This window comes from Parasteatoda tepidariorum, chromosome 8 (assembly GCF_043381705.1).
Source record: "Parasteatoda tepidariorum isolate YZ-2023 chromosome 8, CAS_Ptep_4.0, whole genome shotgun sequence".
NCBI classification, from domain to species: Eukaryota; Metazoa; Arthropoda; class Arachnida; order Araneae; family Theridiidae; genus Parasteatoda; species Parasteatoda tepidariorum.
Window position 1 is genome coordinate 68,241,974 of NC_092211.1, and position 19,378 is coordinate 68,261,351.

The window sequence follows — 19,378 nt, forward strand, 5'->3', positions numbered from 1 at the left end:
TAACTTTTACCGAAGCCCTTTGGTAATGATTTTGGTAAAACTAACAATAATAATGGTTTTATAGTTTGCGTGAAAATTTGATATATTGTTAAAATTTGGTAATTTAATCATGATACCTTAGAACATTTAAAAAAACAAGCATTTATTTAGTTAAATTTAAATTTCATATTTGCATTTCTTACTAAACGTGTGGTAATGAGAACTATAATTTTGAAAAACAGGATTTTTGGTAAACCATGAGCGGAAAAATAATCATATGAATGTTTTAACTACCGTTTATTTTGGCTTTAATTTCCCAGAATTATGGGGGGGGGGTTTCTACCAGAAATGTCATTACCATACTGTGCTGTAATTTTACCAGAATTTTTTCCGTACAGAAATTCGAAAAGGTCAACTTTTGAATTTTAAAAGTTAGAGAATTTCTTTTGCCAAAATATTTACTTGATTGAATATCGAAAATTGGCGTTAAAATAAATACTACGCCAAGGATAATAAAACTCCACTGTCTAAAAATTTCGAAGTAAAAATAATGGTAAATAACTTTTAAAATGGCTATCATAAAAAATAAAAGGACAATTATAAGTGTTTTTTAATGCTTGATGTAATAGATCCAGAAAAAAGAATTTCTATAAAAAAAGAAAAAGAAAGACATAAAATGCCTTTAAAATTATTTCTTAAATATGAGCTAAGGGCTGAGAGAAGACCTGCACAAAAAAATAGCTTAAGTGACAAAATCATCAGACAGAATTCAGTGAACTTGGTCTTAATCACGTTAAGAAATCTTAATAATAAAAAAATTCCGAAAAATTGAAGAAATTGAAAAAAACAATTGACACTTATTTAATTACTATTTAAATAATTGATGACAACAAGTCTCATTTTTCGAATGTCAGTTCTTGGTCATTGCTTTTTTAGACTGTTTGTTTAAATGACTAATTTTTAATCCAAATGATTTCTTTGATAATTTAAGTTTATGGTTGTTTTCTTTGTTCCACGGGGTCGAGTTGACATTTCAGAGCAATCCCGAAAAATTGGAAAAATTAAAAAAAAAGTATTTGATACTTCTTTAATTATTATTTAAATAATTAATCTTCAACAAGTGTCATTTTTCAAATGACAGTTCCTGGCCATTGCTTTTTTTAACTGTTCGTTTAAATAACGAATTTAAAACTTCAAACGATTTTTGATAATAATTTAATTCTAGTTTTTCTTTCTTTTTCTTGGTTCTGTGGGATTGAGTTGACATATCAGGACATTTTTAAGACAAGGATCTTAAGACGCGAATAATTTTTTTTTTAGTTCTAGGTACATTTTAACTTTTAATAACAACGGGATAAGATGAATGCAAATAGTAAAAGAAATGTCCACTGTGAAGACGTTTATAAAAGAAGTCAGAACTTAGTTGCAAAAAGGTTAAAGTCACAGTTAAGTTACAAAAAGAGCCAATTTATTTCATCGAAATACATACTACACATCTATTGACAACTTGAAAGGAAAATTATAGTTATTACAACAACAAAAAATGTATCCCGCCATTTTTATTCTCCCACGTCATTTATAAATCTAGCAATTTCTGAAACGCCAAATCATCATACATTTTGATTCCACCCGAATCCCAGAAAGTAAATGGAGGTCTATTTCCGGATTGACCAACTCCCGCTCTGTAACTTCTACCACGATTCCTGTCATAACCAACTACTTCATCTTGCCGATATGACAGGCCAAACTCAGCCATCTTACTCACACAAAATAAACAGAAACGGAAAAAAAGAAATAAACTGCAGGTATCCGTTTCCATCTTGTCCTCGAAGACCATCTGTTGTGAAGTTCAGTCATGAAGCAGGTTTGGATGTTCGTAAAGTCGAAAATGGCGGAATGTGATTCACTGTTAATAGCAGATGGTATCGGAATACGATGTGAAACAATTAGCCTCTTGAGTTACAGGATTCAGATCAGGAAGTTGGTAATTAAAAATAAAATGTGGCTTTTTTGATTAATGATATCACACCTTGCGGGTGAGACATCATAAAGTGTGGCTAAGGTCAGTTAAGTGTTATTAATCCACCAGACGTTTGAATCTCGGAGGCAAGAAAATTTGGAATTTTTAAATAGCTTATTCGTTGTGTAACGCTGTTCACTTGTCTTTTAGATGTATAAATTTTACTTGGAAAAATTTCTTGGCAATCAGAAATTTTTTTCTTTCCATTTACAATATTTTAGCGATTTTTGAATAAGTGCTTCAATAACTGATTTGGAAAATACAAGAGTAATTAAAAAAGCATGCATTTGCACAGATATAAAAGTATTACAACCTAGATAAAAGCAAATCAAAGTTATTATTTTTATTATAAGCAATAATTTTCTTCCAAAAATGAAATATAATAGTTCAAATTGGCATTTCTTCAACTACGATGAGTGTATAATTGTTTGAGGTTCTTAGGACGAAAACATGATCCAATCCAAACAAGTCCAAACTTGCGAAACGCTGGTGTGAAGCTTAAAAAAAAAAACTAGGTTTATGTCATTTTTCTCATGCATAAGAGAACTACTTCACCCGACTCTTGCACAAATCAAATAACAGTATATATTCACAACAGTGAATATTCAAATATATTCACAGTAAAGATAGCCTTAAAATTTTTAAACGATTTTGATTTTCCGGTTCTTGGAACCAGCCTCTCAATCGATAATGACTAGTCCAATGATCGATTATGCCTTGTCTAATCGATAATGATTCTTTCAATGCATAAGAGGTCTACTTTACCCGGTTCTTGCGCAAATCGAACAACTATATATTCACAGCAAAAGTCGCATTAAAAGTTTTAAACAATTTTGATTTGCTGGTACTTGGAACCAGCCTCTAAATCGATAGTGACATTTGTTTAAATCCTTAACCTCATAATTTTATATATAACTCAGAAAACAAAGAAATCCACACTGAGAAAAAAAGTAGGGTCAAAATTATTAGAATGTGTTAAAATTTACCATGTTTTTGGCTCTATGGGAACACCAAAGACTCGGTAATTTCTACCGAAGCTCTTTGGTATTGATTTTGGTAAGACTAACAGTAAAGTATAGCTTTCAAGCATTCGTTAAAATTAGCTAATTTCATCATGAAATATTAGAAAGCGTCACAAAAATTATTTATTTGGTTAAATTTACTTTTCAGTTTCGCATTGTTTACTAAATGTTTGGTGATGTGAGCTATAATTTAAAAAACCAGTATTTAGTATAAACTGTAACCATATGAACGAAAAAATTATTAAATGAAAAATTTAAATAACGCATAGTTAGGTTTCATTAACCAGACCAAAGATTTTTATTTGCCAGAAATGTGATTGCCACATATTACGAAATTTTATGAAAATTATTTTCTCTTTGCATAATTTTAAACTTAACTCAGAAAATAAATTAATGCGTCAAATGTAATAACGAATGTAAAATGAATGAATGTTAAAAAGGAAAAATAAAACTTTAAAATTAAAAATTACTTCAAAGGCAAAAGGACTTTAAGTTTAGTTTGATTGCCAATTGGGTTAATCTTAGATTAGTTCAATTGGGACAGTCTTTAGTTTAGAGATCTTTCAAATCAGATTTGCATTCAGACCATGCTAATATTGATCTGCGATATTGTCAATGGTTTTTATGTATTGCATTTCAGTAAGTAAAATCTGTAGGGCAGCCATTAAATAACGCAAAACACCAAGAATTCTTGACATTTCTGTATAATTTTAAGCAGAAATATTAAAATTATTTCCATCTCTGTCGCGAAGTGAGATAGAAAACTCATCTTTTTGTGTCCCAAAGCTCCATTACGTGCTATACTACATCCTTACGCAACTCTCGAGTCCAAACTTAAATATATATAAACACAAGGAATAATAATAAAATAAAATAGTAAAACTTTTAGTGGGAAAGCGTAAAGATCTTCATCAGGACACATACCTTACTACAAATGTGATATTTCTAATAGACATATGACAACAACATGCATATATATATATGCTTGCTATTGTTCGAGAGATNGGTTAAGGTTAGATTAGTTCAATTGGGACAGTCTTTAGTTTAGAGATCTTTCAAATCAGATTTGCATTCAGACCATGCTAATATTGATATGCGATATTGTCAATGGTTTTTATGTATTGCATTTCAGTAAGAATTTAAAATCTGTAGGGCAGCCATTAAATAACGCAAAACACCAAGAATTCTGGACATTTCTGTATAATTTTAAGCAGAAATAATAAAATTATTTCCATCTCTGTCGCGAAGTAAGATAGAAAACTCATCTCTTTGTGTCCCAAAGCTCCATTACGTGCTATACTACATCCTTACGCAACTCTCGAGCCCCAACTTAAATATATATAAACACAAGGAATAATAATAAAATTAAATAGTAAAACTTTTAGTGGGAAAACGTAAAGATCTTCATCGGGACACATACCTTACTACAAATGTGATATTTCTAATAGACATATGACAACAACATGCATATATATATATGCTTGCTATTGTTCGAGAGATATTCTACAGATATTTTTGGATGGATCAAAATTAAATCTAAGTAATTTCTTCATAATTAAGTTTTTATTTCTATGAAAATAATAAATTATGCGAAGTAAATGCTTGAGACGTAACTAACTATTCAACACTACTTAAATTATTACTGAAAGCAACCTAACAAAATAAATAATAAAAATAGTGTTCGTAATAGATAGATAACTACCCAAGTTTATGGTTCCACATAAGAGAAATTAGACATATAAATATATTTATATAAATATAGATAAGTCACGCGAGTTTCTAAGGCATCATAAATATTTAAGTTTTCTGTGGGAAAGGAAAAAGATACTTTTTCTGTTCAATATATATACTAACATTTCTTTTTCTTGCGTTTACAGAAAGAAAATAAATTCAAGTCATATTTAAAATCTTAACGTAACTATATAAAGTAATAAAATAGCTACTAAATCGCGATGAATACATTAATATTAACGTAATACATACATCAATATTTTTTTCTATTGTTTTCCTGTTCAGTCAAGCTTGAGCAAAATTTTTAGTGTTAACAGTGTTTCTCCGATGTGGATATTTTAGCCTGGAGCGATCACAAATAGTTATTCTCTTTACCCCCCATTAATTAATTATTTCATTCATTAAAGAGGTCTTGCAATTTTGCAACTTTTAAAAGATTGGCGCTGTTTTGATGAGGAAGCGACAGCTTTAGGGCGAGAGTGAATCGTGAAGATTGTTTTCTTTTCCTTTGGTTTTTACCACCCTGAGCGAATATCAAGCCGGGAGCACCTGTGAATTTCATTCATATATAAATATATCTATATTTCTCTTTCTGCAACAGGTGGCTATCGAATGATTGTGAATGATAGCTTTACTTATTTTCTATTTTCCTTGGTTTTTTTTTTTTTTTTTTTTTTTTTTTTGTAGAAAGAAATTAATTGAACGATTTTATATTTGAACAATATTTTTCTTCGGAATTTTCTTATATGCTTTTATTTTATGAAACTGTTAAGAAAAATTTTAAGTTTAAAATTTCGTAATAATTTTAAACTGAATGAATTTTTTTCTGCATAGGTTTCATTTATTTTCGCTGCCTATTATTTTAAAAAAAGGTTTTTTCAATTCATATTTAGAAAATTATTTTCGTAAAGTTTTACCAACAGTTTTTTAAAATCCAGTTACTAATTATTACGTAGAATTTTTGTCATTAGAGATTAATAAAAGATGGTATTTATAATAAATGTGTTCATTTTAAACGAAATATATTTCGTTTTCTAAACTATGTATTTTTCTAATAGAAATTACTTCTTATTTGTTTTTGTAGAAATAATAATTTTTTCTTACAGAATCGATAATTTAATTTACGTTTAATTAACACTACATTTCTATAGAATAAATTGGATTATTAATAGTTATTTCATTCAAAAATCGATCTTACGCTAAAATGTTGTACAAGCTTAACTGTAATTTATTATTAATATTAACTATATTTTTNATTACCAATTTTACCTTACCAATTTTAACTGAATAAATTATTTTCTGTATTGGTTTCATTTAATTTCGCTGTCTATTATTTAAAAAGAAATGTTTTTTTCAATTAATATTTAGAAAATTATTTTCTTAAAGTTTTATCAACATTCAAAAGAAAAAAAAAAAAAATCTGGTTAATAATTAATACGTATAATCTTTGTCATTAGAGATTAATAAAAGACTTATAATAATTATAATAAATGTGTTTATTTTAAATGAAATATATTTCGTTTTCTAAACTATGTATTTTTCTAATAGCAATTACTTCGTATTTGTTTTTGTAGAAATAATAATTTTTTCTTACAGAATCGATAATTTAATTTGCGTTTAATTAACACTACATTTTTATACAATAAATTGGATTATTAATCGTCATTTCATTCAAAAATCAATCTTACCTTTAAATTTTGTACAAGCGTAACTATAATTTATTATTAATATTAACTATATTTTTATTAATGTTAACTATAATTCTTAAAACTAAATTTAAAAATCAAATAAATATCGAAAGATAAGTAGATGTAAAACAATGTAGGAAAAATTTAATAAACACAAATAAACATTTTTGAAAAGCATAACAAAGGAAGGTAAGTGACTTTATTTTAACTAAATAATAATCAATAATAAAATAATTGTAATTAAATAATTACAATAAATAGTACATTTAAAGTAGAAACTATACAATCTTATTTCTCAAATCCATACACGAACTTTTCTTTTATGAAATAGTGATAAAAAGAAGAAATAGATTATCAACTGATGTAACAAATACCTGCCTAATGTAACAGATAGACAATGTTAATAGCCTGGAGAAGAGCATTTATTAAAAACTTGATGTTTATTTATTTTTAAAAAAAAACGTGTTTTAAATAATTAAACAGTTAATTATTTTCTTCATCATAATCGGAAAATAATTTGCCTGAGATGAACTAATTAACATAAAAAACAATAGCAAACAATTCTGAAATATTTTTCCGTAATTAGAACTTAAACTTTAAACTCTAATATAGTAATTTGTAAAAAAAAATATTTTTTACATTTAACGAAACAGTAAAAATTATTTTAAATTTGGTCTGTACGTTTTATTTATCTAAATATACATTAAAATGATCATACATCATGACTAATTCATAATTCATGCATCATTCATACATTTTACAATACACAAAATAAAACACGAACCACCTTGAATAGATCTGATGATCGGATCTTAACGTTCGAGGACTCAATCTTAAAGGTTCGAAGGGGTGACCTCAAATATGCTTATCAATTAGTGTGGACGATATTTTAGTAATGAAATCAGTACACAAGAAAGTACTTTCTCTGAATAAACATACATTTCTTCCAAAATATGGGGGCAATATATTTTGTGAATATATTCATTAAAACGAATACAAATATAAGTAAATGTTTTTTTTTAAATAAATTGTTCAATTTTAACTGCTTAATTTTCATTTTCTTTAATTCTTGAAAGACTATTTTGAAATTTTTTTATTTATTGATGGTTACACTTCAAAACTACGCATTATAATGGTTATTTATTTCCCTCCATCTGCATTCCCCCCCCTCCCCTTCTTTTAGATCGATTACGAAACGTTCATCTTAAATTCCATTTCCCGCCACCATCAAGATTTTCTATAAATTACTTCTCGTGTTATAAATCGCTTTACCCTGCTTGAAAATTAGTTTTACAGATTATATTTCTTTTCAATGTAATTTTTTATATTTTTTTCTACTACTCATTTCTTTTCTTGGAATTCAGATCTGAAACTTAATTGGTCCAAATGACAGAGTTGGCTGAAATATAAATGGTGGAAAGGAGCCATTGCGACTCTAGAATAAACCCAATTACATTGTTCCTTGGCGATCTTAAGAATTCAAACCACGTAGCAAAAATCATGACCTAGCCCACGTCCAATCTACCCGCTCTTTTCTTCTCAATTGATGCATCGGAATAAAGTGATATAATAAAATAATAACACTCATAAATAGTGAATAAAAATATACTATGCGCATATGTTTGGAATTCTATTTTTTGGCGCATTGATTACTAGCGATTTGGCTTCTACTTTTTCAAGTAAATCAACATATACAACTAATATATACGGAGGTTAATTTGGACATGAAGGGGATTAAGTTGCGAAGGGAATAATAAAACACTATTTCATTTTAACTTTTTGTGATAGAAGGCTTAGGACTACGTCAGATTGCTACTTATTTAATCTACGATTTCTTTAGGATATTTCATTAAAACAACATTTATTTATGGATTTCATATTTTCATCAGTTATTTTTTTTATTATCGTGCATTAAACTTTCATTCTTATTGTAGTGAAAAAGTGCTTATTTATTCGTAGTACAACTCATTTCTAATGTTATCGTAAATTAAGACAGGTGTGCTAACCGGGGAAAGTGTGCTAATATTTTTTAGCTTATTGTTTAATGTCTAAATCAAATAATAACAATATCCTAAATCTGATATTATTTTCAATCCTTTGTCTGTAGAGGAAATAAAATATTTTAGTAGAAGAATATAAAGTAATATTTTAATGAATTTGAAGGAAAAAAAATCAAAAAATGAAAAAGTGTTTATTTATTCGTAGCACAACTCATTTTAGACGTGTTATCGTAAATTCAGACAGCTGTGCTAACCGAGGAAAGTGTGCTAATATTTCTTAATGTCTAAATCAAATAAAAATATCCCACATATGATATTATCTTCAATCCTTTGTCTGTAGAGGAAATAAAATATTTTAGTAGAAGAACATAAAGTAATAGTTTAATGAATTTAAAAAAAATAATCAATGTTAGCAACCTGATGTAAATATGTGACTGAATAAGTTAATATTCTACACTTTCCACGGACCCAAACAAATAATCGAATCAGAAGATGTTAAAGCTTTCAAATCATTATTTAATATGTTTTCGTTTGCAATTTAACATGTTTTTTTGTATTATCGTTTAATGTGCCGTTATTTTTATAATACCTTCTCTATTGTAAAGAATGATTCCCCTTCTCTACTCTATCTTCCATTCTTCTCTGTCCTGGTCTATTCTAAAGAATAATCCAGGAACTTGTCACAGTTTAAAATATATTTTTTTAACTGGCAATTCTTTTTTCTCGTTATAAGTTTGCCCCTGTTTAAGATATCTCATTTTGATTATAACTTCCCAATTTTTCATGTTCTTTAAAACACAATAAATGAAAAAAGAAATTCCTTTTTTCGTTTAAAATAATTTTAAATATAGAGAAATATGTATTAGCAGAGAAAGAAAATTTGATTGAAATTGGTCGAATAGCTCCTGAGAAATCGAATCATGAAAAATTTGTATTTTTAACATTTGATTTCTCAGAAACTATTCGACCGATATAATTAGAATTTTGTATTTTTCCGAGTAAATTTTCTTTCTTTAAAACGATATAAGAAATTGCATACCTCAAACTTTTAATTTTTTAAAGAGTAATTATCTTAAGAAATGATAAATTTTGTAGTATTCCTCATAAGTATGTGAGAAACGTGCATATTGCTGAAGCACAGCTGTTGCTTATCAATTTAATTTTAAATCTCTAAACAATTTCTAAAAAACACTTGAGCCGAAATTTGTCAAAGAAGGAATGCGCAGTCTCGCAATTTGATTGGTTGTTGCCTCATCGTTTCTCCGATATTTTCCACTCGAGACAGTCATTTGCAGTCGCTTAATTAGATGCATCAGCAGCATCGATATCGATAACACCAATTGATCAACAAGACAGGAATAACAAAGCATCTATCTTCGGTATTTGCGTCCTCCCCTTTAAATACAGGGTAGACACCCCCTTTAGAAGGGGGAGGGGATTTCAGATTCTATCCTTGGTATTTTTCAGTCCCATTCGCGTGCACAGGCTTACTTCAAAAACATTTTATTTTTTTGAAGACAGAAAAAAATTATCATTCTTTTTCTTGTTTTGAAGTTGTAATAATGGATTACGTGAAATTATCGGCGATTTATCAAGTTTTTTCGTTTTCATATTTTTTATTCTTCGTTTTTTTATTTTTCACGTTCTTAGACTACTGTATGTCACAACTGTTAATTTATTATTGGCAATTATTCACAATATTTTTTTTTCTTCGGGTGGAAATACTTATATTTTTCATTGATTAAATTCAGCTTTGGAAAATTATATAATTATAATGTAACAAAAGATTTCCAGAAATTTCTTATGCTGAAAATGTTTTACAAACAAACTGATTTTAACCTATAGTAAATTAGTCAAGTAGTTTAAAGGTAAGTTGCATAAAATAAACTTTTGTATACGAAGAAAATAGCTCTGGTTAAATTGCTGTTCAAACGGTAAGGACAGTTTTGGGTAATAAAAACTATAATTCATGTTAATAAAGCCAAAATATGCAGTATTAAAACCTTTAGTTTGGAAATTGTTCAGTTAATATTGCAACGGTTTATCTGGAATTCTAGTTTTCACAATTATAGCTCTTATTACCAGACATTTATTAAAAAATATTACAAAACTGAGAAGTTTTTGTTTAAATAAGCCGAATAAATGGTTTTTGTGCTATGCTTTAAGCTAACATGGTAAAATTGCTAAATTTTATCACATATCATAAAACCATATTTTATTGTCAATTTTACCAAAATCACTGCCAAAGAGCGTCAGTACAGATTACTGAAGTTTTTGGTTTTCCCATAGACCCAGAAACTCGTTTATTTAACCATATTCTGGTAGTTTTGACTATACTTTTTTTTCTCAGTGCAAGAAGAGAGTAGATATTCGTATAAGAATAATTATACTGCTTTTTAAATGATTGTACGAAAATGGTATTTTGAGCATTTCCTTCTCAGTTTTTTTCTTATTAAGTTAGCTATACAGAATGTTTCGTAAGGATCGCCGTTAACATGTATTTTTAGGGTCACAGATGCCACTTTTTAATGTCACAAATTAACATCTAAGCGGGACAGATCCACAAATGATACCGATATCAAACCAATCACTATTGAAAAAGGAATCAGAATACGATTCTTTGGAAACTGAAATAACTTTTAAAAAAAATTATTATCGAATCCAGTCTGTGTTTTATTAACTACCAAACTGGTTTTAATGTTTTCCATATCGCTTTCCTCTGTGGTGATTCCACAGATATCATTTTTGTTTCTTTCTTGCTTTTAGAGTTCATTTTTGACAGGATTCTAATATTAAAAGGGCGGTCAATACAGAACACCTTTATTTTTGCAATTATGTCTGGATAAGGATTTTCATTGCTCACAAACAGCTATTTTTGACATTATTTTGATGATGCAAAGTAATATTTTTAAAATAAAACTTTTAATGCGACGGTAAAATAGCGCGTTTGACAATCTTAGATTCTGCACGCAAAATCGTTTTTGAATGATCATATCTAAAAGTAAACTCCAAATTTATTGAATTTATAGTATGAATACACGTGCCAAAAATTTTTACCTCGTATCTAGTATGCAACTTTCCTTAAAGCTACATTCTTGTAATTAAAAACATCATTTAGAAAAAAATTGAGTTTTTCGCATTTAAAAATTAATGTTTAGATTGTCATTTAAATTGTTGCTAAGATAAATATGATTGCTAGATGAATCGTTTTGCGATTTAAAATCTTAATTCAAATTATATACTATAATAAACTAAATTCGCCTTCTTTAAGAGCGAAATATATTCTGTTTGAATAATAATATGCTTTTCCTTTTTTTTTTTGGTCAACTACAGTTGTCTGTCTAATCACTAAAACTAGTACTCCATTTTTTTTCATAAATTATAGAAATAATTTATGATGAAATTATCGAGATTAAAATTAAATTTTTATATGATTGTTAAGTTGAATGTTTTTTTTTACGCTTAATCAATAAACTTTTTTTTTCTATTGATAAATTATTTAACGATAGAATTTTATGCACAAACTGTTGTTTTTAACCATATATAAAATTAACTCCTTTAATAACAAGCAATTTTAATAAACCTTAAAAGATTTTAAATGTTTTAGTAATTATATTAATACGAAATGGAATACATTGGAAGTATTTCGTTGCTATTATAACATAAAGGTTTATCCGCTATTCTCATATAAACCCATATATCATCATAATGTGAGTTTTACAGCTAATTAAATGCAAAATTACGAATTAAAACGATATGTTAATTTAAATACAAATATATGTTCTTTTTAAGTTTAAAATGATTTTTTTCTTCTTTTCATAAGCAATATTTATTCGTTGGTATGATGGAATTGCTGCTATTATTGGACGTAAGATATTTTTTCTTTCCAAATGATAACTTTTGGAATAGAAAAAAGTATTAGCTGTGAACCCTATTGTAAAAATAGTTATCCACCATCCTCCGATTTTATAATTTTCCTCCCACATCATCTTCCTCCTCTTCTTGATCCTGTTTAAAATCGTGGAAACTATTGTGGCGCCATCTAATGATAATAAACTGATGTAACTGAATGAAATCAAAATAACCATAAAAAGTTGCGTTGTTTTGTGAATATCTGTGTAAGCATATTCATATAAAATTATAAAAAAAACTTTCTTTGGTTTGGGGGTTAAGGAAATAATAATATTTACATAAGCATAGCAACAGTTTTTTTTCCCCTTCGTATCGAAGTTTTACTACATTATCCTGATAATTTATAATACCAAAATAATTAGTCAAACTATCACTTATCACTTAAGCGAATCAATTGCTTCCCTCGTGGCTTGTTTAATTCCATCACTTCTTAATAATTGAATTCCATTGAATTAATAATAAACTATATCAATAGCTAATCTTCTTTCTTTTTTTTTTAAATAATGCGATTTTCTTTTTATTAATGTTAAGTGCTTAAAAAAATAACAACTTGTTTAAAACAAAAATAATACTTTCATTTTCCTTGTAATCAAATTTTTCCGCTATCTGAAAACGCTCGAATGATATTGATGTTAATCGTGTTATACAAAATAATTTTGTGATGTATTTTTTTGTTCTTTTTTACTGCACTTCGCTTTGAATGTTGTTAATAGCAAACGACTTTTAAACTTAATGATGAGTATAAAAATCTTTTGTAGTAATTTTTTTTTAATCAAAATTTCACCTCAAACATACGTAAAAAATATAAATTTTAGAATACCTTAAATTTAAACTATAATACAAATTTTTTATGCATTTTAAATGCTAAAAAAAATGTCAATTTCTTTAAGAGATGAATATTAGTTTTATTTCTAACGAGAACAAATTTTTCAGTTAACTATAACCGCCCGAAGCTGTTGGATGTTAAAAGCTTTATTCAAACCAATTCTTCACTACTTTTTGTGTTTTTAAATTGCAATTCAATGGTTGTTACAGCAGTGATTTTTATCAGTAATAATAGGTGTTTGTGCGGCGATTTCTGATAGGAGTGGTATTACGCATATCAAGTTTAAAAATGATATAGTAGATTTTTCCTCTACCTATTTCATTTAACTTATTTTAAACACGATAAACACATTATTTACTTCTGTTAGTAGTGTTGCAGTTACAGAAGCAGTACTTAAAAATGTTTGCCCTTAGATTAAATATATAAAGACGTTTTTGCTATTTATGTTTTTGATAGCAATCTAACTTTTAAGCGTTCCGTTGAATTAGTGTTTGAAAACATTTTCATTTATTTATTTACCTTTTTTGCTACTCTTTATCCTTTTATTGAGAAGTTTCCAATTCTATTGAGTTCTCTAACCAAAATCTTTAAAAATAATGTTTGCATTACAGATTATTGAGAATGTTTAGATGCATGTTTAATTGATAATTAAGAAACCTAATTTACTTTAATTTGATAATGTTTGTTTTATTGGTAATAAATAAACCTAATCTATCTCTGTTACTGTTATTAGTAAATATGGAATTTATTTCACCTGTATTTGATACGGTTTATTTTATTGGTATATAGGAAATCTAAATCCCTTTTATTTTATACTATTTTTGATTTTAAAGGTAAATAAGGAATATAAATCACTTTTGTTTGATATTGCTAATTTTATTGGTAAATAAGACTTAAAAGTAATTTTTGCTTGATACTATTAGTTTTATTGGTAAATAAGGGACATAATTCACTTTTATTTACTGCTGTTTATTTTTCTCATTTTTATACTGTTTATTACATTTTTAAATAAAAAATATAATTTACTTTCATTTGGTCTTATTGACTAAAGAAGAACCTACGAAATAATTTTTACTTAATACTGTTTATTTAAAGTTTTCATTAATAGAAGTAAATTTAGAAATTAAATAAATTGCTTCATTATATTTGTGGAACCTTAATTGTACTTTTGCCTTATTTCTTTTAAAAAAAGAAGGAACAGCTTAAAAAGACTTAAAAATATTGCTTTGGAAAGAATTCAAATGGAAATTAACGTTTTTGCAATACTTGCATTAAGTTTAAAGTTAAGTTATATTTTTTGTCATACAAAGTTTTTTTTTTCCTTTCAACAACTAGCATATTACTATGAACGCATTAAAAAGTAGACAAAAATAATTTTAATAAAAAGTTTAATGATTCAATAACATTTGTTTTGAGCGTAATTGTTTGTTGCGTAATTCAGTCTTGTTTGTTTTGTAATAAACTGTAATAAAAAAAAGCTAAATTGGATGACTGTATTTGTAAATTCAATAAAAAAAAGAATTAATAATCGGAATGCAATAGCAAAGAACCACAAGAAAAAAAAGATTAGTATTCCGTCTGTATCTGTTAAGTACCATAATAAAAATGATTAAATGCTCAAACTATATTCGTAAAAAAGCACAATAGAAAGGATTTAATACTCATACTGTATCCGTAAAGAACGAGTAAGAAAAAGTTTAATACTCCGGTTGTGTTTTTAAGGAGTACTATAATTAAAATGATTTAATTCTCACACTTCATTCTATGGAGCCTTAATAAAAAAAGGCTTAGTACTCCGATTGTCTTTGTAAAGTACCATAGTAAAACTTACTTAATATTCAAGATGTGTATGAAAAGAACCATAAGGAAACAGACTCAAACTGACTGTATTTATAAGGAATCATTAAAAAAATTTAAATACTCCTACTGTATTTTTAAAGTACTTCAATAAAAGTTATTTAATATTAAGACTGTTTTCTAAAGAGTTTTAATGAAAAAAAAGGCTTAATACTCCGATTGTCTTCGTAAAGTACCATAATAAAAATTGCTTAGTACTCGGAATGTGGGCAAAGGACCTTAACGGAAAAGGCTTCCAGCACCGACTGTATTCGTAAAGTGCCATAATAAATATGACCTAATACTCAGACTGTATCTTAAAGAACCGGTAAGAAAAGCGTTTAGTACTTCGGCTGTATTTTTAAAGTACCACAATAAAAATGATTTAATACTCACACTGTATTCTAAAGAGCCATTATGAAAGAAAGAATTAATACTCCTAATGTATTTGTAAAGTACCATAGAAAAATTGATTAATACTCGGAATGTCTTGACAAAGAACCATAAGGAAAAAAGTTTAGAACACAGACAGTATTTGTATATTACCATAATAAATACGGCTTGATACTCACGCTGTATTTGTAAAGACCCATTAATAAAAATGTTTCAACCCCGACTGCATTTTTAAAGTACTACAAATTTGATTCAATACTCAGACAGTATTCTAGAGAGCCATAATGAAAGAAAGAATTAATACTTCAATTGCCTTTGTTAAGTACCATAGTTAAAATTGCTTAAGACTCGTAATGTATTTGAAAAAAAAAAACCGAAAGGAAAAAGGCTTACAACATCGACTATATTTGTAAAGTACAATAATAAATATGACTTAATACTCAGACTGTATTTGAAAAAAAAAATAAGCAATAAGAAAAATGTTTAATACTCCAACTGTACTTTTAAAGTACCACAGTAAAAATTATTTAATATTCAGACGGTAAAGAGCCATAAAGAAAGAAGGCTGATTGTCTTTGTAAAGTACTGTAATAAATATGGCTTATTACTCAAATAGTATTCTTTAAGTACCACAATGAAAATGATTTAATTTTCAGAATATGTTCGTAAAGAACCATTAAAAAAAAGGATTTGTACTCTAACTGAATTAGAAAAAAATCATAATGAAAAGGCTTAAAGCTCAAACTATATTTGTAGAGTACCCTAATAGAAAAAGACTCAATGCTCCAATAACATTTGTAACTTTAGCTTTTGAAAGAATTTTAGTTCTGGCCGCAAATTATTTATTGGAAATAGCTTTTCCAACAACTTTCCTCGAACGTAAATTGAAGGTAATTTGTCTCAGTATCCATTTACAACAATTTAGCTAACTCTTGCTGGAAAAACGAGGGGTTATTATCCACGTGCGCCGATCTCTAACTGGCTATATTTTGAAATAAGCAGACGAAGACTAGGAGGAAGGTACAAACGTCTACAAATGGAACGTAATTATACTAAAAAATAAAATAGAAAAAGCTTGTGAAGGGGGAAGGCCGCATTTTTAACAAATAGTACCGGTAACTCAAAAATGTCTTTGGTAAAGATGGGGAGGAAAAAAAAATTGCTTGGACAGTTTTCTTCTGTATCATTTCGAACTAATCCATCCATCGAAGTATTCGAGAAAACTTTTGAAAGAGATGAACCCGCTTCTAGCTCTGTAAGGCCAAGAAGGGCGTGTCTTTAATAATCTCTATAATAACAGGTTAACTTTTGGAGAAGGGGGCAACAAACAAAAGATTGGGGGACGAAAAATAACACTGTGTGGTTTCCAACTTCAGAATTTTAGAGGAAGGAATGATGAGGGGGGAAGGGGGACGAAAACCAGTTTTTTTGTTTTAAGGGGGGAGCTGTCAAATGAAATAAGAGAGGGGGGAAGTAATAAAACAGTGATGATTGTTACTACAGACGTTTTCAGCATTGCAGTAGTCCGAGAGAAAATTGTGTTTTGTTAATTTATTCTGTGAGATGCGTTATAAACAAACTTGAGGGAAAAAAATAAGAAATTTTATTAAGAACGCGAAGTAAACACCTGGCGTTTTTAAACAAAGATGAGTTAGTTTGCATTGTTTAAGTTCTTGATTTTAAAAAGGATTTTCTGCAAGCGTTTGACCTGCTAGACTGTCACATTCAAAATAAAATCGGATAGTAGTTTTAGGCTTACTCTAGATAACAAGTTATAAGAAAGAAAATTATAAGTACTCTTTTTAGATAATACAGCATCATTGTTTAAAAGTGCACATTTAATATAATTACGTGAAATAACATCCTATTTTTAAAAAGGAATTTAGTTTGAAATTATTGTAACTTATAATAATAAGTTATATAACTAGTTATAAATGGTAGCAATAACTTGAATTTTGAGGGTTTTTTTTCAGACATTGATGTTTAATTAAATATTTGATAAAATGTAATAAATTATAATGTTAGATTAAGATGCAGATATTTATGTAAACAGATTTACAAATTGTTTATAGCGCAACTGCTTTTAAAGCAATTTTTATAACTATTATTTCTTAGATTTATACATAGCTTCAAGAATTTATTTTAAATTTCAGGTATTATAAAGGGTTAAAGTTTAGTAATTTCCAAAGGAAAGAACTAATATATACCAATCTAAATATGTATTTTTTTCTGTCATCAAAAAGGAATATTTCTCAATCTATATTGGCAACACTATAGCTATTATTCATTTTGTTAGGTTGCCTTAAGTAATATTTTAAGTAGAGTTGAATCGTAAATTTTGCCTTTTTCGAGCAATAACATATTGATGAAACTAAAGTTATGGTTATAGAAGAGTGTGAGGAAGTAGTACAGGGCATTGGGATGAGTTTTCTATCTTATCTCAAGACAGCGATGGAAATAAGTTTAATACTTCTGCCGCCTTATGCGCTGAAATGTCCCGAAATCATACCTGCGGTGGTTTGATGGCTGTGGACAGATTTGAAATTATTGCCTTTCGTTATAAATTATTTAATAAATAGCTTTTATGACATGATCTATAGTATCATTATAAAATTACTAAATTTCACAGCATTTACTAAATTTCATCACATATTATAAAAGCATATTTAATTGTTAATTATCCTGATAGTTTTGACCATGCTTTTTTTAAGAGAGTGTGGATTACAGACAAACAAAATGTAGGAGGGAAACTATGGTCCTAGTAAAATAACCAGCATCAGTCTGTCCATCCGATTAACTATAAACTTTATGGTTAATAGCATTTTTTACTTTTACGATTGTGAAACCGTTTACAACTGGTATGGTTGAAAAACCGTGAATACTAAATTATACCGTTTTGTATCTAATTACAACTAGCATAGATTCTAAACCATGAAATTAAAACTTAAATGGACATTGGAGCTTTGTGGGAGCTACACCAATTAGCTGGGATTCGAACGCCTGTACGGCTGGTTATGAGATTGACCAATTCGCCTTCTCTGCTACAGTATGCACCCAGTTGCTCGGAAGAAAATTGCCTTATAAGATAGGCCTATTTGGCGCGGATAGAATTGCGCTTCTTTAACCGTATTAGAAAAAAACACTCAATAAACGTTTTTTTTCACATTTAAGTTTGAATATTATCCTTTTTACGGGCATTTGACAGTTTTGTTTTAATATGGTATGATAAGAATTAAATTAATTGCTATTTGACCATTTTCGCGGAGACATTTCTAATAGTGTAAACTATCTAATCTTCCTTTTCTTATCCGAATTTATCTTTATTACAAATTGTTTTAAAAATATCTGCAGATTCAATACTAAGAATTTTAGATAAAGTTTCAAAATTTCTAATTAAATAAATTTAAGCCAAATATTTATTGTAAAAAAAAATCACACTGTAAAAAATACAATATTAATTTACGGTATAAATTACCGGTTCTTTGAGTGCATCATCCATAAAATCCATTATTATTGTAAAATATTATATTGTAATTTTTACAGTGATATTTATTTAATTAGAGTGATTCAGTGATTTTACGGTAATTATTACTGTAAACATTTGCTGTATATCATATTTTTTGTTAACTAACGAGTTCTGGAAGAACGGATTTTACGGTAAAAAGTATCAGCACCCTGAGTGCCTGTTCTTTTTACCGGAATTTTTCATAGTGTAATTTTCTTTCTTGTTTTTTCTACGTGTCCGAAAATCATATAGAGTAAAATTAATTTCATGTATTTAACTTTAAATTTTTCGACGAATTAGTTAATAATATAGATATTTTGGATAAAACTCTAGCTGTTATATTAATCAGCGTAAAACCAATTAGTAATTGAAGAATACCAATTAGTTAGGCAACATGAATCACGTTACAAATCAGAACGAAGCAGCATGAAATTAGTCAATCTTTCTTTCACTTTTAAACAATTAG

At 27.8% G+C, this 19,378-nt stretch overlaps 1 protein-coding gene across 6 annotated transcripts in view; it reads left to right on the top strand.

Moving 5' to 3' along the window:
* Positions 1 to 19,378, top strand: part of LOC107443623 (transcription factor AP-2) — a 190,988-nt gene that overhangs the window by 103,542 nt on the left and 68,068 nt on the right. The window lies entirely within an intron of this gene.